Source organism: Pan troglodytes, chromosome 10 (assembly GCF_028858775.2).
Source record: "Pan troglodytes isolate AG18354 chromosome 10, NHGRI_mPanTro3-v2.0_pri, whole genome shotgun sequence".
NCBI lineage: Eukaryota > Metazoa > Chordata > Mammalia > Primates > Hominidae > Pan > Pan troglodytes.
In genome coordinates this window covers 53,419,627-53,446,387 of record NC_072408.2, presented here as the reverse complement: position 1 = coordinate 53,446,387, position 26,761 = coordinate 53,419,627, and the positions used below count along the sequence as shown (strand labels likewise).

The window sequence follows — 26,761 nt, the reverse complement described above, 5'->3', positions numbered from 1 at the left end:
AACAACAGCAACAACAACAACAACAAAAATATTTCATAGCAAGTTTGTTATATAGGTTTACCTCTGAAAGGTGATTTTCTGGTCAGTGTCAAGGTTTCGACTATTTGCCTCTTACCTCTTCACTTCTTTTGGTTTGTTGTTGTTTATTTCCTTTTCCCCACCTCCTTCCGAATTTGTTCAAAATGAAATGTAAAAATACTATTAAAAAATATTTGTTTTGCAGCCGGGTATGGTGGCTCACACCTGTAATCCCAGCACTTTGGGAGGCTGAAGCAGGCGGATCACAAGGTCAGGAGTTCGAGACCAGCCTCACCAACATGGTGAAACCCTGTCTCTACTAAAAATACAAAATTAGCCGGGCGTGGTGGCTCATGCCTGTAATCCCAGCTACTCAGGAGGCTGAGGCAAGAGAATCGCTTGAACCCAGGAGACAGAGGTTGCAGTGAGCCAAGATCATGCCATTGCACTGTAGCCTGGGTGACAGAGTGAGACTCCGTCTAAAAAAATAAAAATAAAATAAATTTTTTTTTGCTTATTTTGGGGGACTTTGTGATTTTGCTTTCACATTTTTCATTTGGCTTGCTCTTTTTATCTCAGTGTTCCTTATCTGTTTTGCTTGTATACACATAGCATAAAAAGATTAATGTTTCCTCCTTAGAATTCTCTACCGTCCTTTTCTTAAAGCGTAAGTTGTTCTCATACTTTCCCCTTCATCTGTCATCTCTCATTTTTAAGATGTGATCTGTCTTGAAACATCTGCTGTCCTCTCTTAACTATTGTTTAATTCAGGTATTGTGCCAGGAGAGAACAAATGTGTATGTTTTATATGCACTTGAGTGCTGACTACAATTACAGTGTGAGTTAATTGATATTCTCAGTCCATTTATAAGAAACATTTTAAAAGCTGCACTAAGAAAATCTCATGTTTTACTTAAAGGTAACTTGAAAGTAAACACTAGAAGTGAATTGATGATTGTCTAATGTCTGGTTTATTGGGAGCTAATTATGTTATCTTTCGTTGTTTTTCTTTCCTTACTCTTCCTCTTTCTTTTTGCATTTTTTATGTTTTTGGGGTTTTAAAAAGAAAACCATTATAGGAAATCAGACAATGCAATATATGTTATTTCTGTTTTGAATACTTATTTACATGAGTTAGCTGGGGGAATATTTGTAGGGGTTTTTTGGTCTGCCTGAAAGCCAAATCTTAAGATTTTTAATCCCTCAATTACTTGAACTTGGGGGAAAAGTGAGCAGTTCAGTGTAATTTAATTTTCCAGTTGGCTGAAGTTAGCCATGCTAAACTCTGCTATGTTTGTTATTATGTTTTGCTTTTTTTTTAAATCACTTTTAGTGATGTATGTAATACAGAAAGAAGAGTGTTCAGAACCTAGTTGTTAATCTGAGTGATTTTTTTCTACAAAGCAAATACTTGTAAGAACTACCATTCAAGGCAAGAAATAGAATATTACCAGCACCCAAGAATCCGTTCATCTCCCCTCCTAACCTTTACCCCCTTCAAGGTAACTACTAAATTGATTCTTAACATTATAGTTTAGTCTGGTTTTTTTTTTTTTGAGACGGAGTCTCGCTCTGTCGCCCAGGCTGGAGTGCAGTGGCGCGATCTCGGCTCACTGCAAACTCCACCTTCCGGGTTCATGCCATTCTCCTGCCTCAGCCTCCCGAGTAGCTGGGACTACAGGCACCCGCCACCATGCCTGGCTAATTTTTTGTATTTTTAGTAGAGATGGGATTTCCCATTAGCTAGGACGGTCTCGATCTCCTGACCTCGTGATCCGCCTGCCTCAGCCTCCCAAAGTGCTGGGATTACAGGCGTGAGCCACCGTGCCCGGCCTCTGTTTTTGAACTTTATACAAATAGAATCACATGGAATATAGTATTTGTGTCTAGCGTCTTTTGTTCAAAATTGTGTTTATGAGATTCCTTGATGTTGTTACATGTTATGTATCTCCTTATGGTTTTAATTTGCATTTCCTTGATTAGTGATGCTGAGGACTGTTTCCTGTGGTTATTGGCACATGAATATCCTTTTTTTGTAAAACGGCTATTGAAATTCTTGTCCATTTTTCTAATTAGTTATCTTTTTTTCAGTTGATTAGTAGAAGTTCTTTATATATTCTGAATACAAGGTGGTTATATGTGTTGTGGATATTTTTCCCATTTTGTGGCATTCTTTTGATATCTTTGGGGGAATAAAAGTTCTTAATTTTATTGTAATCTATACTTTTCAATCTTTCCTATTGTTATTTGTCTTACTATTTAAAATTTCTAGAAGCTTTTTAAATTTTATATTTTACATTGAGTTATAGTCATCTGAAAATGATTTTATGTATAGTTTGTATCAAATATAGCAGGGATCAAAATTTTTTTCCACTTGGACATCAATTTGACCCCAAACCATTTGTTGGAAAGATCATATGTTTCTCCCTACTCTGCATTGACCCCTGAGTTATAAGACATCCATGTAGGTCTGTATGAATCTGTTTCTGGACTCCATTCCATTGGTCTGTTGATCCTGCAACAATACTACCCCATCTTCATTATTATAGCTTTTATAAGTCTTGATATATGTAGAGCTAGTCTTCCTACCTTGTTTTTCTTTTTTAAGAGTGTGTCTGTACTTGGAGCTTTGAATTTTGTAGAAATTTTAGAGTCAGTTTTTCAAACTCTCAGAGACAATAAACAAAGCCTGTTGAGATCCTGGCTCAGGATATCTCAAGAAGTTGTAGTTCAGCTGGCAGCCAGGGCTACAGGGCTACAGACATGACTGGAGCTGGTAGATTGACTTCCGTGCTCATTCACATGCTGTTGGCAGAAGATTTTGGTTCCTTTCCTTGCCATATGGGCCTCTCCACAGCACTTGCTTATGACATGGCCTCCACTAGAGCTAGTGACCTAAGAGTAAAAGAGTGACACCTTAATGCTTTCATTGGTTTAGTCTCCAAGTCACATACCATCACTTCTGCCTTGTTCTGTCCATTAGAAGTGAGTCACTAAGCCCAGCCCAAAATCAACCGGAAGGAATTACACAAGGAAGTAAATGTAGTGATTCCTCAGTATCCGTGGGGAATTGGTTTCAGGACACCTCAGAGATACCAAAATCCATGGATGCTCAAATCCCTTATGTAAAATGGCCTTGTATTTGCATATAACCTACACACATCCTCCTGTATACTTTAAATCATCTCTAGATTATTTATAATACCTAATGCAATGTAATGCTATGTAAATAATTGTTTGTAAATAATTGCTATGTAAATAATCGTACTGTGTTGTTTAGGGAATAATGAAAGGGAAAAAATTCAGTACATGTTCAGTACAGATGCACCCATACCCATTCATTTTTCTCCCCCAAATATTTTTGATCTGTGGTTTGGCAGTCCATGGATGTGAAACCCATAGATACTCAGAGCCAACTGTACCAGAAGGTAGGGATCACCGGGGGCTATTTGGAGAGTTAGCCATCATATCCTCCCATGATTAGTGTTACTGAAGTTAGCAGATTTATTATTATTTTCAAATAACTAACTTTTGATTTTATTTATCTCTTTCTTCTTTAGTATTCTTTATTAATAATTTTCTATTTTGGGCGGGCTTAACTTGCTATTTAAAAAAAACATTCCTGAGCTGGATGCTTATTGATCTGCAGCTTTTCTTTTAACATATAAATTCTGACTCTTGGCCAGGTATGGTGGCTCACGCCTGTAATCCCAGCACTTTGGGAGGCTGAGGGAGGAGGTGGATCACTTGAGGTCAGGAGTTTGAGACCAACCTGACCAACATGGCAAAACCCTGTCTGTGCTAAAAAAATACAAAAATTAGCCAAGTGTGGTGGCTTTTTTTTTTTTAACATTACTTTTAATGGCAAAAACCACAATTACTTTTGCACCAGCCCAGTAGATTCTAGTGCATCCACACTATGGAATTTTATACAGGCAGTAGAAGGATTAACAGAGAATTACCAAAGTACATAATGGTGTATTACTTTAGTAGTTAGGTAAGTAACTTTGGTGTTAGGGGATCTGGCTTAAATCTCAGTTCAACTGCTTAATAATATGTGTCTTTGGGAAAGTCACTTAACTTTTCTGAGACTTGCTTTGCTCATCATTGTAATGGGATTGGTGACATTACCCACTTCATAGTAATGTTAGAATGAAGTGAGTATGTATATTTATGTTGCCTAAGACATTGTCAGTAATCAAAATATCTGCTATTATTGTTTTGTGGATTAGCCTGGGATCTTGAAATAAGGCAGAAATTTCAATTAAGTAACTGATATGTCACACTGAGAAAAAAGTATTCCTTTGGTAATTCCTTGTATTGTAAATTACAGTAGTTCTCCCACTTAACTGGGTTCTAAGACCCCCAATGGTTTTCTGAAACCACAGATAATACTGAACCCAATATTTTTCCTATACATACATATTTAAGATAAAGTTTAATTTATAAATTAGGCACAGTAAGAGATTAACAACAATATGTAAAATAAAATAGAAGTATTAAAATAATGTAAAACTTGTGTGAATGTGGTCTACCTTCTCTTTCTCTCAAAATATCTTATTGTACTATAATCACCTATTTTTGGACCATGGTTGACCTTGGATCACTGGAACTATGGAAAGCGAAACTGCTGATTGGGGGTGAGGGGACTACTGTATAGTCTTTGTGAGTGGATTAAAATTTACTTCATTAAAACCAAAAAAAAATTGGACAACTCCTGTCACTTTTATCTAGTGATTCTTTCTTAGTAGAAGTCAAAGAAAAGGGCAGTGCAGATACTGGAGAACTGAAATGTGCAGGTTGGTGATAATATGCTGTTATATTGTCATCTCCATAATTAACCTATGATGGTAGTGATTGTATTGAGGATAATGAGACCTGATTTTTGTACAGATGTCTTTTAAAGGTTAATGTGCTTGGGAAACAGTCTTTAAAATATATAACAGCAGTATTACTTAGGGATAGGGATTTTGTCTTTCATTTATTATTTTAATCATACAATCCCCTTGTTAGAGTGGTAAGGAATGTTTTCTTTCATGGTACCTTTGAAATAATCATTTATGGTATGTAAATTCCTTGCCAGCAAATATAGTGTATTTCCTCCCATTGAAAACTTTCCTCCCATTGAAAACTGCTTTAAGGTTTTTTTTTCTGAACATTGTCCTGAACGTATCCACTCCATTATCTTTTGCTGTTAAAGAGACTGTACTGAATTGTGTTGCTTATTTCTATCTTTAAGATAATTGACGATTATTTATCTATTATGTGTCTGTTTTCATTAGTTTCATTGTCTTCTATTGGGGGTCTCAATTATAATTCTTGCCCCAGAGTTCTGACAGTTTTATATTGTTCTCCAGTTTTATATTATATCTCTGACAGCTTTATATTGTTCTTCAGAAGTTTCAGATCATATGAAGTCCTAATTTTATATTGTTCTCCAGAAGTTTCAGATCATATGAAGTCCTAATAATAATAAACATTTTTTAAATCTAGAGAGTTTAAATAGTACTCATTGTAAATCTCTAATTATCTGCTTTAGAAATTCTTTGTAGCTTTGGAAAAGCTTAAAGAAACACTTAGGATTCTGTCAGTAGAGGCTTTCTTACATACAAATATGTTTTCATTCCATGTTTTTTTTTTGCAGTACATTCTCTATTGTGATTGTCAAAACTGTAAGGACCCCATGTAAAGCAAAAGAGTAAATAATGTTAAATTGACTTTTTACTTGAATCTGGCATTAAGGGAGGGTAGTTTGAAGCATGTCTGATTTTTTTAAACTTTGTTTTATTTATACTAAAAATATATTCTTATTCACTGAATTCATCAGTTGCATAGTCAACTGTGCACAACCAGAAGTTTAATATCTTTTCTTCCTACTAATAGCTGGCATGTGTTCAGATAAGATACTGCCTACCTTATTAACAGGCTGAAAGGAAAATTACCTAGTTAATCATCTTTGCATCATTTGGAATTCCTTGGCTATCGTAGGCTTGCTGTAAATGTTTGTTAAACAGTTATGAATGGTACTGGAAAGGGTGCTTCAGTCTCATGTAGTTTGGCTCTGTCATTTGCTAATTCCAGCTAATGAAGATAAATATTACAGTGAGTCTTCAAGAACCTTTGCTTTTAAGCAGTTAGAAAGTAAAAGAAGCAGCAAAACTGTTTCATTCATTTGGATGCAAAAACACAGCCAGCCAGGCTGTAATGGTTTTCAAAACACACAAGATTGAGAGGATTTCTCATAAAGTTAGTACATATGACTAAAATATTTATTGAGATTTATGTAAATTATGTATTCTCATTAGATCTTTACAACAACCTGAATTGGGAAAGAAAGAAATTATTTTTATTTTAAAATGCATTTACTTTTGATATGCAGTTTCACCATAATGTATCTGGGTATGGATTGTTTTTGAAATTTATTCTGTTTAAGGTGATTTATGTTAAATTACGCCTTCTCTATCTGAGAGTTTATATTTTTCATTAGAGCTGGAAAATTATAGTGTTATCTCTTTGAATATTTAATATCCTCTATTTTCTCCTATTTTTATGTCCTCCAGTTGAAATTAGGTCGATTTTTTTTTATCCTTTCATTTTCCTTACACTTTTTTGTTTCTTTCATATCTTGTGAAAGACTATCTCTAAGTCTTTAATTGTATTTAATTTGCCATGTAATCGATCCATTGAGTATATAATATATATATATTTATTTCAATAGCTTTTAGAGTACAAGTGGCTTTTAGTTATTTGGATGAATTGTATAGCCACACTTGTGGCTGATTGCCGCAGTTACTACTTGAGACAGTCACTACAGCAGTTACTACTGTTACTACTTGAGACTGTCATTACAGCAGTTACTACTGTTACTGCTTGAGACCGTCATTACAGCAGTCACTTCTGTTACTTCCTGAGACCATCATTACGAGACTGAACGAAGGGACGAACATAGAAATGATAACAAAAAACAAAAGAAACTGTTTTAAGGAAAGGCAACATGGGGAGAAGAAGTCTGAGATTTTATTGCATCCACCACCAAGCAGTGTATATTGTATTCAATAAATAGGTTTTTTAGGCCGGGCGCGGTGGCTCATGCCTGTAATCCCAGCACTTTGGGAGGCCGAGGCGGGTGGATCACCTGAGGTCAGGAGTTCAAGACCACCCTGGCCAACATGGTGAAACCCTGTCTCTACTAAAAAGACAAAAATTAGCTGGGTGTGGTGGTGCATGCCTGTAGTCTCAGCCACTCGGGAGTCTGAGGCACGAGAATCGCTGGCACCCGGAGGTGGAGGTTGCAGTGCATGGAGATCGTGCCCTTGTACTCCAGCCTGGGGGATAGAGTGAGACTCAGTCTCAAAAAAAAAAAGGCTGGGCGCGGTATCTCACGCCTGTAATCCCAGCACTTTGGGAGGCCGAGGCAGGCGGATCACGAGGTCAGGAGTTCGAGACTACCCTGGCCAATATGGTGAAACCCCGTCTCTACTAAAAATACAAAAATTAGCTGGGCGTGGTGGCACGCATCTATAGTCCCAGCTACTCGAGAGGCTGAGGCAGAAGAATTGCTTGAACCCAGGAGGCGGAGGTTGCAGTGAGCCAAGATCACGCCACTGCACTCCAGCCTGGGCGACAGAGCGAGACTCTTGTCTCAAAAAAAAAAAAATAGTTTTTTATCCCTCACCCACTCCACCCTCCTGCTTGTGAGTCTCCATAGTCCATTATACCACTCTGTCTGCCTTCGCATACTCAATAGCTTAGCTCTCACTTGTGAGAACATATGGTATTTGGTTTCAGTTTCCTGAGTTACTTCACTTAGAGTATTGGCTTCCAGCTCTATCAGAATTGCTCCAAAAGATATTATTTCATTTTTTTTTTTTACAGCTGAATAGTATTCCGTGGTGTATATATACCATATTGTTTCATTGGTTGATGGACACTTAGGTTGGTTCTATATCTTTGCAATTGTGAATTGTGCTACAATAAACGTATACATGCAGGTGTCTTTTTAATTTTTTTTCCTTCCGTATTGTATAAACACACGTCTTTTTGATATAATGACTCCTTTTCCTTTGGATAGATATACAGTAGTAGGATTGCTGGATTGGATGGTAGATCTACTTTTAATTCTTTAAATCTCCATACTGTTTTCCACAGAGGTTGTAGTAATTTACATTCCCACCAGCTGAGTAAAAGTATTCCCTTTTCACTGCATCCACACCAACATTATTGTTTTTTGACTTTTTAATAATCGCCCTCCTGGCTAGGGTAATGTGGTATCTCGTTGTTTTAATTTGCATTTCTCTGGTGATTAGTTATGTTCAACATTTTTTCATATGTTTGTTGGTCATTTGTGTATCTTCTTTTGAGAATTGTCTATTCATGTCATTTGCCCACCTTTTGAGGAGATGATTATTATTTTTTCTTGCTGATTTGAGTTCCTCGTAGATTCTAGATATTAGTCCTTTGTCAGATGCATAGTTTGCAAATATTTTCTCCCATTCTGTGAGTTGTTTCCTCTGCTGATTATTTCTTTTGCTGTACAGAAGCTTTTTCATTTAATTAGGTCCTATTTATTTTTGTTTCTGTTGCATTTGCTTCTGGGGTCTTAGTCATAAATTCTTTGCCTAGGCCAATGTCTGGAAGAGTTTTTCCCAGGTTATCTTCTAGAATTTTTATGGTTTCGGATCTTAGATTTAAGTCTTTGTTACATCTTGAGTTGTTGATTTTTGTATAAAGGTGAGAGATAGAGATCCGGTTTCATTCTTCTATATGTGGCTATCCAGTTTTTCCAGCACCATTTATGCATAGGGTGTCCTTTCCTGAATTTATGTTTTTGTATGCTTTGTTGAAGATCAGTTAATTGTAAGTATTTGACGTTATTTCTGGGTTCTCTATTCTGTTCCATTGGTCTATGTGCCTTATTTTATACCAGTACCATGCTGTTTTGATAACTATATATATGTGTGTGTGTGTGTGTGTGTGTGTGTATATATGTATGTGTGTGTGTATATATATATATATATATATATATATTCTTTTGAGATGGAGTGTCACTCTCTTGCCCGGGCTGGAGTGCAGTGGCGCCATCTCAGCTCACTGCAACCTCCACCTCCTGGGTTTAAGTGATTCTTCTGTCTCAGCTTCTGGAGTAGCTCGGATTACAGGCACCTGCCACCACACCCAGCTAATTTTTGTATTTTTAATAGAGACAAGGTTTCAGCCATGTTGTCCAGGCTGGCCTCAAACTTCTGACCACAAGTGATCCGCCCACCTCAGCCTCCCAAAGTGCTGGGATTACAGGTGTGAGCCACCGTGCCCAGCCGATAACTATAGTTTTGTAATATAATTTGAAGCCAGGTAACGTGATGCCTCCAGATTTGTTTTTGGCTTAGGATTGCTTTGGCTATTTGGGCTCTTTTTTGGTTCCATATGAATTTTAGGATTGTTTTTTCTAATTCTGTGAAAAATGATGTTGGTGTTTTATTTTATTATTATTATTTTATTTATTTTTTTTTTGAGACAGTGTTTCGCTCTTGTTGCTCAGGCTGGAGTTCAATGGCACCATCTCGGCTCACTGCAATCTCCGCCTCCCTGGATCAAGCGATTCTCCTGCCTGTCTCCCGAGTAGCTGGGATTACAGGCACCTGCCACCATGCCCGGCTTATTTTTGTATTTTTAGTATAGAGGGTGTTTCACCACGTTGGCCAGGCTGGTCCGGAACTCCTGACCTCAAGTGATCCACCAGCCTCAGCCTCCCAAAGTGCTGGGATTACAGGTGTGAGCCACCGCGGCCGGCGATGTTGGTATTTTAATAGGAATTGCATTGAATCTGTAGATTGCTTTTGGCAGTATGGTCCTTTTCATGATATTGATTCTTCCAATCCATGAGCATGGGATATGTTTCTTTTTCAGCAGCTTCTTGTAATTCTCCTTGTAGAAATCTTTCATCACTCTGATTAAGGATATTCCTAGGTATTTTATTTTATTTTATTTTATTTTATTTGCAGCTATTGTAAAAGGGATTGAGTTCTTGATTTGATTCTCAGCTTGGTCGTTGTTGGTGTATAGCAGTGCTACTGATTCATATACACTGATTTTGTAACCTGAGACTTTACTGAATTCGTTTCTCAAATCTGGGAGTCTTTTGGAGGAGTCTTCAACGTTTTCTAGGTATATAGTCATCGTTGTCGAACAGCAATAGTTTGACTTACTCATTTTCAATTTGAATGCCCTTTATTTCTTTCTCTTGCCTGATTGTTCTGGCTAGGCCTACTCTATTGAATTCTTAACGTTAGTTATATTCTTCATTTCTAGAAGTTCAATTTGGTTTTCTTTGCAAATTTACCTAGAATTAGATTGTTTATCGCTCATGTTATTCTCTCTTATGTATTTAAACGTTTTATAATCTGTAACTGATAATTTTAATATTAAGGTGTCAGGGTTTTAATTCAGCTGTTGTCTCTGCTGACTCTTACTTGTGGTAGCAGGTTCCCTTGCGTGTATTATATTTTGCGGTTGTGAGCTTATATTCAGAATTTTAAGTATGTGTGAACGTGGACCTATGCTTACAAATACTCAAGGGCAACTGCATGTCTTTACTTAAGACCACAGGCCAAAACCTGTCATTTTTATTTTTGTTTTTATTTATTTGTATTTTTTGAGACGTAGTCTTGCTCTGTCACCCAGGCTGGAGTGCAGTGGCGTAATCTCAGCTCACTGCAACCTCTGCCTCCCGGGTTCAAGCAATTCTTCTGCCTCAGCCTCCCGAGTAGCTGGGATTACAGGCGCATGCCACCACACCCAGCTAATTTGTATGTTTTTAATAGAGGCAAGGTTTCACCATCTTGGCCAGGCTGGTCTTGGAACTCCTGACCTCATGATTCACCCGCCTCGGCCTCCCAAAGTGCTGCGATTACAGGCGTGAGCCACCGCCCCTAGCCAAAACCTGTCATTTTCTTTGACCAACAGGCAGTTTTTGTTTTCTCATTCATCTTTTCACAGAGATCCTAGCTTTATGTAGACCCATCAGATCCAACTCACTCTTACATGGGCTCGAGGTAATGTCTGTCATCCCTACCAGGCTCTGATTCGTGGCTCTTTGGGGCAGCCATGGCTTCACCACTGTATTAGCGTATCACTCTGATTTTTTGCTTTCTCTTCATCAACAGCTCCTGACAGTTTAAAAGAAAGTGTTTCCAAAGCTTTTGACTTTTAAAAGAATGTGTTTCTAAATTTTTTGAGGCAGAAGAATTTTCTGAGAAATGTAGTGTGTTGTTTGGTCCTGTCTTCATTTTACATGTTTAAAAAGCTCAAGTGACTTGTTCAAGTTTATGCTAGAAGTGGTAGAACTGTGACCACTTCTTATTTATTGCTTTCTAATATGCTTATTTGCCTTAAACTGAGATTTAAAAATTAGTTCCAGTTAGAACCAAAGAAGGCCTTTCTGTGGAAGTGACATTTGATCAGACTCTTAAAATTCAGGTAGGATTCTCATAGGTAGAGATAGGAGGTAAAAGGTTCTACATAAAGGTGAATGACATGCATGCAAGTAGGAAAATAGGGAACTATAGGGAATAATCAACAATTATCAGTCGTTTAGTGTGGGTAAAATCATCTTACATGTGTATTTTTAAAATCTCGCCTCCTGTACAAATCTCGCCTCCTGTACCCTTCATTCTCCCATTCTACTTCCCAGTCACAGCATTTATTGCATTGAATTCACAGAGTATGAATTTTTATTTACTGTGGTAAATTAGAAGGAGCTTGAATAGTCTTGAATAATGATCGCAGAAACTTTGTCTTGACTTGGTAGAAATTGGAAGGAAGTGTTCTGTTTCAACCCCAACAGGTGTAGTGCAATTCAATTCTGGCATTAACCACCTGGAATCAGTGCATACACACAATTAAAGGGCACAGTGTCCAACAATACTGCCCTTACTTCAGACTTCAGCCTCACTTTGAGAATCCCCAGATCACCTGCACTTCTGTCAATTGGCTACAAATCCAGGGTTTTCCATGACCCCATAAGATTCAAGAATATGCTAGAACAACTCACGGAATTCAGGAGAGTGTTATACTTATGAATACAGTTTTATTATAAAGGGTGCAAATCAGGAAGGAAGTGTTCTGTTTCAACCTTAACTAGTCTACTGCAACTCAATTCTGGCACTAACTACTCAGAGTTAGTACAGACCCTACAAGTTAAAAGGCACTGTCTTCAAATAATGACTGAGGAATTAAGGTAGTATGGAAAAGGATGTGATTATATAGATTGTATTTTACTGAAATTTGTAGATTTATATTTTACTGAATTTTGTAGGTAGAATAAAGATAATAGATAGCAATCCAGTATCATTTTATGAGATAGGTGGATCAGAGCCAGATTGTTGAAAAATTTGAAAGCCAGAAAAAAAGTGTTTGAATTCTATGATGGGCTTGTGGATGAATTTTGAATACATGAGTATTATGATTAAGATGTTTGTTGGAGGATTAGATTGGCTATACAGAAATGTTTGGCTACTTTTTGAGGGAGGGATAATGAGAGCCTAAGTTAAATTGGTAGAGTCTGAAATGCAGAAGAATAAGTGCATGAGAGTTTGTGGCAGGCAAGTAAGTAAAACTTAGTGACCGATTTGTCTGTTCATCTGTTTACTTTTGAGCACTTGTGAAAGAAGAAGGGTAGAATGAGAGACTGAAGAGGAAAAACAGAATAACTGATAAAGCAAGAGGGGCTATCAGTAGCACAGATATAGGAACTAATCTTGAAAATTCGGAGAAACGCTTTTCTGAGATAGGAGGAAAGGAAAATAAAGGACAACATTTTTGAGGTGGACAGGAGATGAGTTTGGGAAAGAGGCAGTTTTGCTAAGAGTAGGGGGAAATGGGATAGGGAGGAGGGGGAGTCCTATCAGCAGCTGGATTTCCTGAATTGGGCGTGCAAAGGGCTTAGAATACCCCATATGTTACATGTTGATATGGAAGTCAACAAGAGAGACTAAGGAGTTAATAGTGGATCAAATAATTGCAGTTTTGGACTTTTTCCAACAATTCACAGCATCCTTTAAGTAAGCGTAGAAAGGCAAACCGGATTATTTATCCATAATTGACCAAGTAAAAACACTTCAAATGTTATTAAATAAAAGTTGCCCCCGATAAGGTGGTGAAGATGATGATTTTATAGAAAAAAAAAATGACGCAAACTTAGTCTCTTTTACTTTTTAACTCAATGTTTATTTGCCAAGAAGTTCGACCAGTTCTATGAGTAACTAGATTATTGGGACAGTTCAAAATTAAAAAGACAAGTGATAATAGTTAAACTTATATCCATAACTCAGCTGAACTATTGATCATAATGCTTCTAAAGAGGGAAAAAAAGAAAAAAAAAAGCCCTCGTTTTTTTGTTTTTTTTTTTTTTTGAGACAGAGTCTCGCTCTGTCTCCCAGGCTGGAGTGCTGTGGCGTGGTCTCAGCTCACTGCAAGCTCCACCTCCCGGGTTCACGCCATTCTCCTGCCTCAGCCTCCTATGTAGCTGGGACTACAGGCCCCTGCCACCAAGCCCAGCTAATTTTTTGTATTTTTAGTAGAGACAGGGTTTCACTGTGTTAGCCAGGATGGTCTCGATCTCATGACCTCATGATCTGCCCGCCTCGACCACCACTCCCGGCCCTCTTTTTTTTTTTTTTTTAAATCAACGCAGGAAATGGGGAACGTATTTAAAATTTTCCACCTAAAAGGAATGAACAATACTATTTTAAAACAAAGATGAGCACTGCAGAGTATTTTGAAACTCAGCCTCCCTAACCAAATGGAGTATTGCAATAATTTTTTTTTCCTGACATGTAAACATGTTAAATGCAATGGCCTCCCTATTTGAAATCCTCCAGTGGTTTCCCATTATACTTAGAATAAAAATCCAAAGTCTTCACCATGGCCATAGAGACCTGCTAACACTGTATACTACCTCACCCTCCAAATTTCTTTCATGTTACCCTCATGGCTCACTGTTCTGCAGTCACAGTGGCCTCCTCTCTACTGGGCATGCATTTTCCCCTTCTTGAGAGCCTTTCTTGATTATGACTTCTGCTAAGCATTCTCTCTCTGGCCTCTGCTAAATGTCACCCTTTCCCTAAAATTTTTCTTTATCTCCCTGACCAATCTAAGTAGTTCTCCATCATTGAACCTACTTTATTTCCTTTATAATAACTTATCACAATTATACATTTTTTTTGTTTTTATACATTTTAAAAATATCTTTCCAGCTAAAAAGAGAGTTTCCTGAGGATAGGCACTACATGTTTTTTTCACCACTTGTACTGAGCCTTCACTTAGTAACTCCTCAGATGTTTGTTGAATGAATTAATGCTTTCTAAGTATTAAGTGCTTTATTACATTCTCTCATTTAATCCTCACAAAAGGTAAGATATTATTATAATTCCCGCATTACAAATAAGGAAACTGTATCCCACAAATATATAAAATCATTATTTGTCAGTTAAAAATAAAATTTAAAATAAAAACAAAGAAATTGGGGTACCTAGCACCCCAAACTTAGGGCTTCATGACCATAAAATCTTCATCCCTCTGCCACATTTCCCTGTCAGCTCATTAATAGTTTAAATTCTTTCATACGTGTGTTTTAAAGTAAGAGAGAATGACATTTTAAATGCTTAGAGCATGTTTTTCTTTTTTTTTTCTTGAGATGGAGTCTCACTCTGTTGCCCAGGCTGGAGTGAAGTGGTGTGATCTCGGCTCACTGCAACCTCTGCCTCCCGGGTTCAAGTGATTCTCCTGCCTCAGCCTCCCGAATAACTGGGATTACAGGCACCCACCACCACACCTGGCTACCTTTTATATTTTTAATAGAGACGGGGTTTCGCCATATTGGCTAAGCTGGTCTTGAACTCCTGACCTCAGGTGATCCGCCTTCCTCGGCTTCCCAGAGTGCTGGGATTACAGGCGTGAGCCACCACGCCCGGCCTTTATACTTTTCTATATAGTAGTTGCATCTATGGAAATTAAAAATTGAAGAGTAGGGTGGTTTTTAGTTTCACTTTTGAAGATTGAATTGTAATTGAATTATATCTGTGTTGTTTAGTATGAATAAGAAGTTACTTGTATTGGTCATTTTTGGCCTAAATAGAAAATAAATTATACCTGTGGTAATATTTTTACATTTTTTCCTTTCCATGTGGCATATTTGTGGATATGAGTGGCTGATTTCCCAAGATTATAACAAGTTGATTCTTATTGTACAAAGTAGTTGAATTTGAAACCTTCATGTGTAATTATATCTGTACATGATGACTTGAATGCTAAGAAAGCAATTTAACCTGATTTCTATATGGATAGTTGCGAGTGTGTTCAGTATGTGAGGAGAATGATTGTTGCTGCTTCTGCTGCTTCTAGCAGAAATATAGGATATCATAGTCAAAACTGACTTTTAAAGTTATATTTAGGTTGTTCCAATTTAATTAACATGACTTCTTTGCCATCAAAAAATAGAGTACACAATGCAGCTGCTACACAATTGAGCTATATGGGGTAAATACTGGCTTGAATCACTGGAGAGGATTCAGTGTTTAGAGGAAAAATTTAGAGCTTTCCTGTCACACCTACACAATGGACTGAAAATTTTTCCTTTTGTTTTTACATATAATATGTTTACCTTTTAATTATTGCTTCATCTTAATAATATACTTCTTAAATAGTGTCATCTTGAATGGTACAACTCTTGGACTAGTTTTGTTTGAGAGTGTGTGTATACTTTTTTTTTTGAAAAAGACAATATAAATAGGTTTTTAGACATTTTGAAACTTGTCTCTGTGTGTGTGTGTGTTTGTCTCTTTTGGTGTTATTGTTTTCTGGCGGAAATTGTATGACTGTGCAGTGAAGCAGGGTATCTCTAAATGATTTTTTTTTTTTTTTCTGAGATGGAGTCTCACTTTCTCGCGCAGGCTAGGGAGTGCGGTGGCACCATCTCAGCTCACTGCAACCTCTGCTTCCCAGGTTCAAGTGATTCTCCTGCCTCAGACTCCTGAGTAGCTGAGATTACAAGTGTGTGCCACCACACCCAGCTACATATCCTTCCTTCCTTCCCTCCTTCCCTCCCGCCCTCCCCTCCCCTCCTCTCTCTCTCTCTCTCTCTCTCTCTCTCTCATTTTGCTAAGCCAACTGTCAGCAAGATTCTGTGTGTATTTTTCATATATGAATAATTGGTACTAAATACTGAGAAGTTTTATTTGTCAAAAACAAAACAGTGATAACATTAGATTAGCTTTCAGGATACTGTGTTTTAGGCTTTTCACTATTTTGAAATGACATTATAATGTCAACTTTCTTCCCTGGTTGATTTCAGAACTTGTTTGTTACAATTCACCTTCCATGTAATTCTAAATCTATTATGGTTTTAATTATAATCTTAACCAAGGAATAATTTTTATTGACCACCTCCTTTTGAACAGATTTATTCACTGATACCAGTTTGCATGTGGATCAGTTGGTTAGGATGATCAAAATGTCTAATTAAAATTTGAGCCAAGGCTAGAATATTTGATTTTATAGTTTTAGATAAATCAGAAATAATTAAAAATCAACTTTTTCTCAGCCTTACACTGGGAGGCTCTGAGGTAGTTATAAAGGAAGCAAAAGAAGTGGTTCTGTCCTCAAGATAATGGAGGAGGTAGGAAGGACAGAAAAATACATACATTTCTTAAACATTTAGAGTAACCTGGAAAAATTGATCCAGAAAGACTCTGTGAAAACTATCTTTATTTTATTGATTGATTGATTGATTGATTGAGATGGAGTTTTGCTCTGTTGCCCAGGCTGGAGTACAGTGGTCCGTTCTTGCCTCACTGCGACCTCCTGCTTCCCAGGTTCAAGCGATTCTCCTGTCTCAGCCTCCCTAGTAGCTGGGATTATAGGCATGCACCACCATGCCTGGCTAATTTTTGTATTTTTAGTAGCGATGGGGTTTCACCGTGTTGTTCAGGCTGCTCTCGAACTCCTGACCTTAGGCGATCCACCCGCCTCAGCCTTCCAAAGTGCTGGGATTACAAGCATGAGCCATTACGCTGAGCTGTGACAAATATCTTAAACAAAATTTTGAAGAAATTAGAGAAGCAGCCAGGGAAATGCAGATGGCATATGAGAGAAGGTAAAATGCTTTAAAATGTATAGTAGATAGTATTTTAATGGGTGATGAGAAAGTTTTAGTAGCTAAGATTTTGTTGAATTTAAGTGGATCAGATCAGAAGCCAGAGGAGCAGTATACTGGGAAGGTTGGAGTGTTTTTTTTTGGTGTAGGATTTTTGTTATTTTGTTTTTATTTTAATTTTATTTTAAGGAAGATGGCACCTGTGAATAAGAAAGTTTAGAATAAAAATAGGCTAGAAGCAAAACTGCTAGAAAGAAAGCTGCTGTGCTGTGATGTAACAGTGCTGTATTGGTTAGGTCTGTGCTAGTGTTATGAGTGTAGAAATAGTAAGACCAGAAGTAAGAGTGCACAGGGTCAGATTTCAGCACTAATGGTACCTCTAAAGGCATGTAATCATCCCTTTTAAAAATACTGCAATAATTTAGCAGTTAATTTTTACAAATGATTTAGTGTTTTTCAGAAAATAAGTCAAACCATAAATAATAATTTCTGGACTTTTAAATACTACAACACAAATAACACTAAACCCTCAGAGAGCAAAGCCACATTTTGATGTTTATGCTTTTTATTGTGATAGGACACTGAAAATGTGTATGAGGAGAAGAATGGTTTAATGCCTTTTTCCAGGATGTGTTTATATGAAAAATTTCTGTCTATGTTGTATCTACATGAGCACATGGTAATTTTCCATGAAGTAAGGTTAAAGGGGAAATGACAGCGTACTGTTTCTTTTGGCTCTTGTGCTAAGTTGGTCAGCCTTCTGACTCTTACTGAACCAATCAAATGTTCAGCACTGCTAAAACAAAGATTTTTATTTCTGGCTTTCCCTGTTATTCTTTCCTAAAATTGACGAGTCATTCCAGTTTTAGTGATTTTACTAACCAAAAAAGTTACAATGTTGTAAACTAATAGTTCAAATTTAAAAAATCAATTTTAATAAACATGCTACGTACTGAAAATATGTATGGCAAGGTTCATTTGATTTTTAAGGATTTCAGTAGAATTTCTTAGTTATAACACTACCATTTTTGCCCTTGTAATTTCTAATAAATAGAAATACTGAGTTGTGTTCCTTAATACTGGCTTACCCCAAATTATCTGCAAACAATACATTAATTTGACTGGATTCCTACCTCAAATCCTTGGCTGTAGGTAAATTCTATTTCAAAAAGACTTCTTGAAAACAAGATTGATATCTTCATTTACTAAAATTTAATAGCACTGTGCTTAGTAACTAACACCTGGTATTTACCTTGAGCATAAAGTGGAAGTAGCAATATGACTAGTTGATGTAATAATGACAGCATGGTTCTAACATTAGTATGTTCATTTTTGTGCACAGTATTATTCTAAGTATTTCTCTGATTCTTGGAAGGAACTTAATATCATTTGAGAAGTCAGTAGCAGTTTATATTTGTATTGCCAACTGGACAAATCAAGATTAATTTTAATTCATATACCAATTACTCTATGAATTTTGCTATATGGACTAGAAAATATCTACAGACAGATCTTGAAAATATGGACTTCCATTTATATATAATAGTATTTATGGATTTTCCCACTGTACATAATGCCTTCAGAGATAAAAGTAAAATAATGAATTATTTTAAATATTAATTAATTTTAGCCTACTTTTAATCTACCTGATACCACAGTTCCTATTTTTAAAATGAAACTGTGCTATTTATATTAGTTATGAGTAATACCTTTCTTCTGGAAAGAAAAAACACATCTTGGAAGTATTCAGAGTGGTATTGTATGTTACCTAATTGAAAAGTCCGTCTCTGGGAGAAGTATGATTAAGTAGACTGATAATATTCTATTATCCTACATTTCTGTATGATGAGCTGAAAGCAGATACATTATTCTTTTTTCCAGTAGAAGTAGCAATAGCTATATTTTCAAAGGAAACTTTAAGGATTAGTAATTGTTTAGCTTTTAACATGCAAATTTTTTTTTTTTTTTTTTTTTTGAGACTGAGTCTCACTCTGTTGCCCAGGCTGGAGTGCAGTGGCATGATCTCAACTTATTGCAACCTCTGCCTCCTGGTTCAAGTGATTCTGCTGCCTCAGCTTCCCGAGTTGCGGGGACTACAGGCGTGAGCCACCACGCCCAGCTAATTTTTACATTTTTAGTAGAGATAGGGTTTTACCATGTTGGCCGGGCTGGTCTCAAACTCCTGACCTCAGGTGATCTGCCCACCTCGGTGTCCCAAAGTGCTGGGATTGTAGACGTGAGCCACTGCACCTGGCCGACCATGGAAAATTATAGCCTATCTTTAACTATGTTGAATAGAGGCTTGTGAAGCACCTTTGATGGGTTTTGCAATTACATTGATGAGAAAATAGATCTATAACATCATGATGGCGTTTCTGCCAATGTTAAAGCACTGCTGATAGGCAGATAGGCTGCAGTGCAAGTATAATTGCACAGGCCTGCACTGCTCCCAGAAGGCCGGGTAACATCTATTCCATGAAGCAGGCTATCATGGTAGATATCTGGAGAAAGTTTAAAAACATTATAAAACCCACTCAAACTACCTTCAGCAAGTAAAGGCAAAGTATTGAAAATTTGCAGGGTTTCTCATGTAACAGGACAGAAACCAAATTTAGAACCTGGAACTGGAAGACCACGAGGCAACTTATTTTCTTCCATAATTTCCCTTTCTTCCCTTGCCTCCTTTCCCCACCTTCCTGCCATCCCTGTTTCCTAGGTATTCCTTGGTAATGTCAACATCAAACCAGTTTTTTTATAAGCTAGTGAACTCTAGGATTCATCTTTATTACTAAAACTCTTAAATCCTGTCTTCTACAAATACATATTTTTCAGTTGGCATATAATGTAAATACAGCTTCAGGGGCTGGCCTATCTTAGGAGGTTGAGGAGGGAGCAGCTAAACAGAAACTGCCTATTTACTGGAGCTGTAGGTAATCCTGACCACCCTGCACTAGCACTTTCTGATCCTGTTTACCTCCTAGCTACCCCCACTCGCTTCAGCCACAAAAAAAGAGATTATGGCATACATTTTGAAAGTCTCCCAGAAATACTGCATGAGCAAAGACTTATTTTTCTTGGGCTGAAAGGTCATGATACCTTGATACTATAAAAAAATGAAAGTTTTTCTAAGCATACAGAATATTTAAACTGTTTACAAAATTGTTACAGAAAACAGAAAAAGAAAAAAAGCATAATAACACGTGTAGTAACATAATACAGTGTAAGACATGGAGAAATTTCATAGTAACAAAAGTAACTTCTACTAAAATCAGCTTTCCAATATAGAATTTTTTCCTCAGGTTTTTATTTTTTTTTTAATTTTATTGTATTGTATGTATGTATGTATGTATGTATGTATGTATGTACTTGTTTATTTTTGAGATAGAGTTTCGCTCTTGCTGCCCAGGCTGAAGTGCAGTGGCGCGATCTCGGCTCACTGCAACCTCCCCCTCCCAGTTCAAGCAGTTCTCCCACCTCAGCCTCCCAAGTAGCTGGGATTACAGGTGTGCACCACCATGCCTGGCTAATTTTTTTTTTTTTTTTTTTTTTGTATTTTTAGTAGAGACAGGGTTTCACCATGGCCAGGCTGATCTTGAACTCCTGACCTCAGGTGATCTGCCTGCCTCGGCCTCCCAGAGTGCTGGGATTACAGGCGTGAGCCACTGCGCCCAGCCTATTTTATTTTATTGAGATGGAGTCTTGCTCTGTCGCCCAGGCTGGAGTGCAGTGGTGCTATCTCAGCCCACTGCCACCTCTGCCTCCCGGGTTCAAGCAGTTCTCCTCCCTCAGCCTCCTGAGTAGCTGGGATTACAGGCGCATGCCACCATGCTCAGGTAATTTTTGTGTTTTTTTAGTAGAGATGAGGTTTCACCATGTTGGCCAGGCTGGTCTTGAACTCCTGACCTTGTGATCCGCCTGCCTCGGCCTCCCAGAGTGTTGGGATTACAGGCGTGAGCCACTGTGCCCAGCCTCCTCAGGTTTTTAAAATGACTTTTATTTTTTAAAAGTTAATATGTGCATCATGGGTAACAAAAAACACAGGAAGCAAGGAACAAAGTCATCCATAATTACAAGCAGTTTACAGTTTGATGTGTCCTTCTAGGTCCTGTGTGTGTATACATGATATAGGATTTTAATATTGAAAGAAATGGGATAGTAGAGTGAATGTGCCTGGTCCACTGGATCATCTGTCAAAAGAAACTAAGGGAGAACTTGCCGCCTCTGCAGGATACTTTGAAAATGTCCCATTTCAACCATAAAATGCTCTTTAACCAACCAAAGCATAAGTAGCTTACAGAATAATAATGCTTTTCCCAGCATGGGGCAGATGGCTGATCTGACCTATTTATTTCTATCTTAGTGGCATCCCTGAAGCTATATGGAAAAATAATCCACGTTTCAAATTTCACTAGAGGAATGACTTGAACAACTTAAAGTACAGTATTAGACTTGACACCACACACACACACACACACACACACACACACACACACACACACCCTCATGTATTGTCTCATGGCAGTTAGGAATCATAATCAGATGACCTGCCTTCCAGACCCCTCCAAACCAGTTTCTTTACACTACTCTTCAAAACCAAGCAAGTTCATTTATCTTTGCTAAGGATTTAGTTCAGTCAGGGCTTCATTTCTATTTTGGATTTTAATAATTATCTTGAGTTTGTAGCAGCAGTATGATAAGGAGTGAATTTGAAATCTAGGCTATGAATGTTTATTGTATTTCTTACAGTTAACTCCTTTAATCTCTCTGCTTCACTATTTTTATAAAAAAAGGTCAATAACTCCAGAGTGCTTTTGAGGATTCTGGTACATAAAATAATACAAAGGTCTATATGAAAATGTTAAGTTAGTAACTTAATACTTCTAATTTGCCAGGAATTTTTAAATGTCATTATATTTGAATAAGCAAATAAAAAGACCTTTAGAATTGTAACCCACAGCCATCCTTAGACATGGAGACCTTTGCTAGGATTCCTCCCCATTCTCCAAAAATTGTTCTTAGGTGGTGAGGCCTCCCTGAATTGAGAACTCAACTCATTGGACCCAGTAACAGTTAAAACTTCTATGTTCTGACACATAACTTCTGTATCTTCAGAAGATAATGCGACCTATATATTGAATTGTCTCCGACCTCTTTGGTGGTAGATGAGCTGGGAAGGAAATGGAGGGGGTGGGTCTTGAAATAGCTAAGCTGCTTCCCGCTTAGTCATTCCTGCTGACAAATTTCTCTCCTGTTGGAGAGTAACTGGGTGGATCTCGCGCCGTGCAGGTTTCTCAAACCAATGTAAGACTTTTTTTCACTTCGAGAACTGGCTGTTGCCAGTTAATTACTTTCTTTTAGCCTTAGTCAGATCTAAAATGTGACCTTTTGTACAGTCAGGACATTGCACTTTTCTGATAATATTAAATTATTTCATGAAGACTGGACTACCTCATCTGTGAAATTGTAAAAAGATTTATTTGAAGTTATTGTGTTTAAAATAAATTTTCTTTGGATAATTCTCAAATATTTCTTTTGTAAGAAATAGCTGTATATAAAAATTAATTCAGTGTTTACATAAGAATTTTGCCTTTTTAAGCAAAAAGAAAAGTCTGGAGGCATCACATTACCTGATTTCAAACTATACTGTAAGGCCATAGTCACCAAAAACATCATGGTACTGGCATAAAAACAAGCACATAGATCAATGGAACAGAATAGAGAACCCAGAAATTAACCCAAATACTTACAGCCAACTGATCTTCGACAAAGCAAACAAAAACATAAAGTGGGGAAAGGACACCCTATTCAACAAATGGTGCTGCCAATGTAGGAGAATGAAACTGGATCCTCATCTCCCACCTTATACAAAAATCAACTCAAGATGGATTAAGGACTTACTTACATCTACGACCTGAAACTATAAAAATTGTAGAAGACAACTTAGGAAAAACCCTTCTAGACATTGGCTTAGGCAAGGATTTCATGACCAAGAACCCAAAAGCAAATGCAATAAAGACAAAGATAAATAGCTGAGACTTAATTAAACTAAAGAGCTTTTACACAGCAAAAGGAACAGTCAGCAAAGTGAACAGACAACCCACAGCGTGGGAGAAGATCTTTACAATCTGTACATCTGACAAAGGACTAATATCCAGAATCTATAACGAACTCAATCAAATCAGCAAGAAAAAAAACAATCACATCAAAAAGTGGGCTAAGGACATGAATAGACAATTCTAAAAAGAAGACATACAAATGGCCCAAAAATATATGAAAAAATGCTCAACATCACTAATGATCAGAGAAATGCAAATCAAAACCACAATACAGTACCACCTTACTCCTGCAAGAATGGCCGTAATCAAAAAAATCAAAAAACCAGTAGATGTTTGGCATGGATGTGGTGAAGAGGGAACACTTCTACACTGCAGGTGGGAATGTAAACTAGTACAGCCATTATGGAAAACGGTGTGGAGATTCCTTAAAGAACTAAAAGTAGAACTACCATTTGATCCAGCAACCCCACTACTGGGTATCTACCCAGAGGAAAAGAAGTCATTATATGAAAAAGATACTTGTACACATATATTTATAGCAGCACAACTTGCAACTGTGAAATCATGGGACCAACCCAAATGTCCATCAGTCAACGAGTGGATAAAGAAACTGTGGTATGTATATATACAATAGATTACTACTTAGCCATAAAAAGGAACAAATTAGTGGCATTTGGAATGAGCGGGGTGAGATTGGAGACTATTATTCTAAGTGAAGTAACTAACTCAGGAATGGAAATCCAAACATCGTATGTTCTCACTCATATGTGGGAGCTAAGCTATGTGGGGTGCAAAGGCATAAGAAAGACACAGTGGACTTTGGAGACTCAGGGGAAAAGAGTGGGAGGGGGGTGAGGGATAAAAAAGACCACATATTGGGTGCAGTGTATACTGCCTGCTCAGGTGATGAGTACACCAAAATCTCACAGATCACCACCATAGAACTTACTCATGTAACCAGACATCACCTGTTCCCCAATAACCAATGGAAAGTTTTAATACTTAATTTAAAAAAATGAAGTTTGCCTTTTTAACTTCTTTTTTTTTTTTTTTTAACTTAAGGGACTTTCTAAGTGACAGATATCGTTTAGGGAGCTGAATTGCCATCTTAAACTGTGATCTGTTTCATTATGATGGATGTTTTGGACATGACTTGGGAAATGTGCAAATTAAGCCTACTCCTCCTTGCTTTTATTAAATAATTTTTATTATTCTCAGACACGACAATATCAAAAGCCAAATGAAATTTTATCATATTGCACAATATTTGTACCCATTTTCTCAGCATTTAGAACTTTAAAGCCTATTTTATTATGTATTTAATTGCCTTTCATCCTGTGTTCATTATGAATATTTTTCTTTAGATTTAGCCTTTTTATATGTTTTGCATCTTAGAAATTCTTTTCCCAAGCCAGTAATTGACATTGAATACAAAATTACTTTTCTCAAAATTCATTGAGCAATGAATACATTGGTTTTTTCCCTAATCAACAGTCTTTAGTTGTTTGTTTATTGCCTTTTGAATGAGAGAAAAAATGTCTACAGTGTTTCTACCATAAGTTATTTTAAGTCTAAGAATTTGGTCTTTGCCTTACCTGCTCATGTCTAGCTCCATTTTGATTGCAGTCTACTATCTTTCCCAAAACTTCCCTATATTCCAAGATTCATTACTGTTTAAACACTCTATGCTTTTTTGCTTCCAAGGTGCTTAGAATAGTTCACGCTGTCTTAGTGCTCCCTGCAACTCCCATGATCTTTTATTTGGAATAATTACAACACTTTATATTTATTTTATGGCATTTACCATATTCTGCCTTGTTGTTTGGTTATTTTTAATGTGTTGGTCTTTTTACTAGAATGTAAAGTCCTTGAACAGAGCATGTTGTACTCTGACCAATTCCAGTGCTTTAACATAGAAGGTGAGCTCTAGCTGTGTGGCAGGCACATTTATCTGTCATTCACACTCGTGTCAGCATTTGCAGATTCATTAATATCTAACCCATATCGAGAAGATGCAAAGCTCATCCTCCAGGGTCAAAGCAGAACAGATCCATCTTCATTTTATTTTGAAAATTTTTGTATACCCATCAACTGGATTCTGTAATTAAGCTTTTGCTCTATTTGTTTTGTCACTTATCTTTCCATTTCTGGATGTAATAAGAAATATATATTTGGCTTCTGCCCCCATTTCTTGGCACACAGCTTGGAATCTTAAAGTGATGTGTCTTTTTGTATGTGAATGAGGTAACCAATGGCCGGGGGAGCTCCTGGATAGCCTCTGTTTAGGGGCTGATTGCCCAGGGAAACCAACCATGTGTTTAGAGAGTTGGAACTTTCAGCCTACCCCCTTGACCTCTAAAGGGGTGGAGAGGGACTGAAGGTTGAGCCGCTCACCAAAGGCCAATGATCTAATCAACTGTGTTTTTGTGATGGGTCTTCGATTTTAGCTGCTCTTCTCTCTCTGTCTCTGACACACACACACACACACACAGACACACACCCCTACAGTCACACACACACACACACACACACACCCCTACAGTTGATACGTGAACAACTCAGGGATTTGTGATGCTGTCCCCCTGCCACCCTTAACATTTGAAAATTCAAGTGTAACTTTTGACTGTCCCAAAACTTGACTACAGATAGTCTGCTGTTGACCTATCAATAACATAGTCAGTTAACACATATTTTGTATGCTATACATATTACATATACTATATTCTTTTTTTTGTTGTTTTGTTTTGTTTTGTTTTGTTTTGTTTTTTTGAGACGGAGTACCCAGGCTGGCGTGTAGAGTGCTATGGTGTGATCTCGGCTCACTGCAACCTCCGCCTTCCCGGTTCAAGCAATTCTGCCCCAGCCTCCCAAATAGCTGGGATTACAGGCACCCACCACCATGCCCAGCTAAATTTTGTATTTTTAGTCGAGACGGGGTTTCACCATGTTGGCCAGTCTGGTCTCAAACTCCTGACCTCAGGTGATCTACCCACCTCAGCCTCCCAAAGTGCTGGGATTATGAGCGTGAGCCACCGTGCCTGGCCAATACACTGTGTTATCTCTTTTTTTTGGAAGATCAATGTTTATTTACTATCTGCATACAAAAACATATTGCACATCAAACAACCGAAATTAAACAAAACAAGATAAAAAAGATACTCTACTGAAGACAAACATGTAGTTTATATAGAATAAGCCTTCTGGAAATTAATATTTTCGGTAGTTCCAGTTATGTCTGAATGGACATGACTAATTCAGCTTAGTGTTTTAACTAAAGCTATGTTTTATTTTTAAATACTGTACACTTTAATAAATAAACCAAACAAACCCTCAAGGTGGAACAGTCACTGCCAAATATCACCCAGTGTCCCTGCAGATGAGAGTTTAACAAATGTATTCCAGTGGTCTGCAGATTTTTCTCTATAAAGCATTTAAAAAACATATTAAAACAGACCAGTTTCCAAACTAAACTAATGGAGAAATTACAGTTCAGTGCAAAATATTTTAGACTGCATTTTATTCTAGTTTTCCTCAGATG

At 37.3% G+C, this 26,761-nt stretch overlaps 1 protein-coding gene across 36 annotated transcripts in view; it reads left to right on the top strand.

Moving 5' to 3' along the window:
- Nucleotides 1-26,761, top strand: part of PPHLN1 (periphilin 1) — a 120,841-nt gene that overhangs the window by 76,671 nt on the left and 17,409 nt on the right. The gene's annotated exons all lie outside the window — the stretch shown is intronic.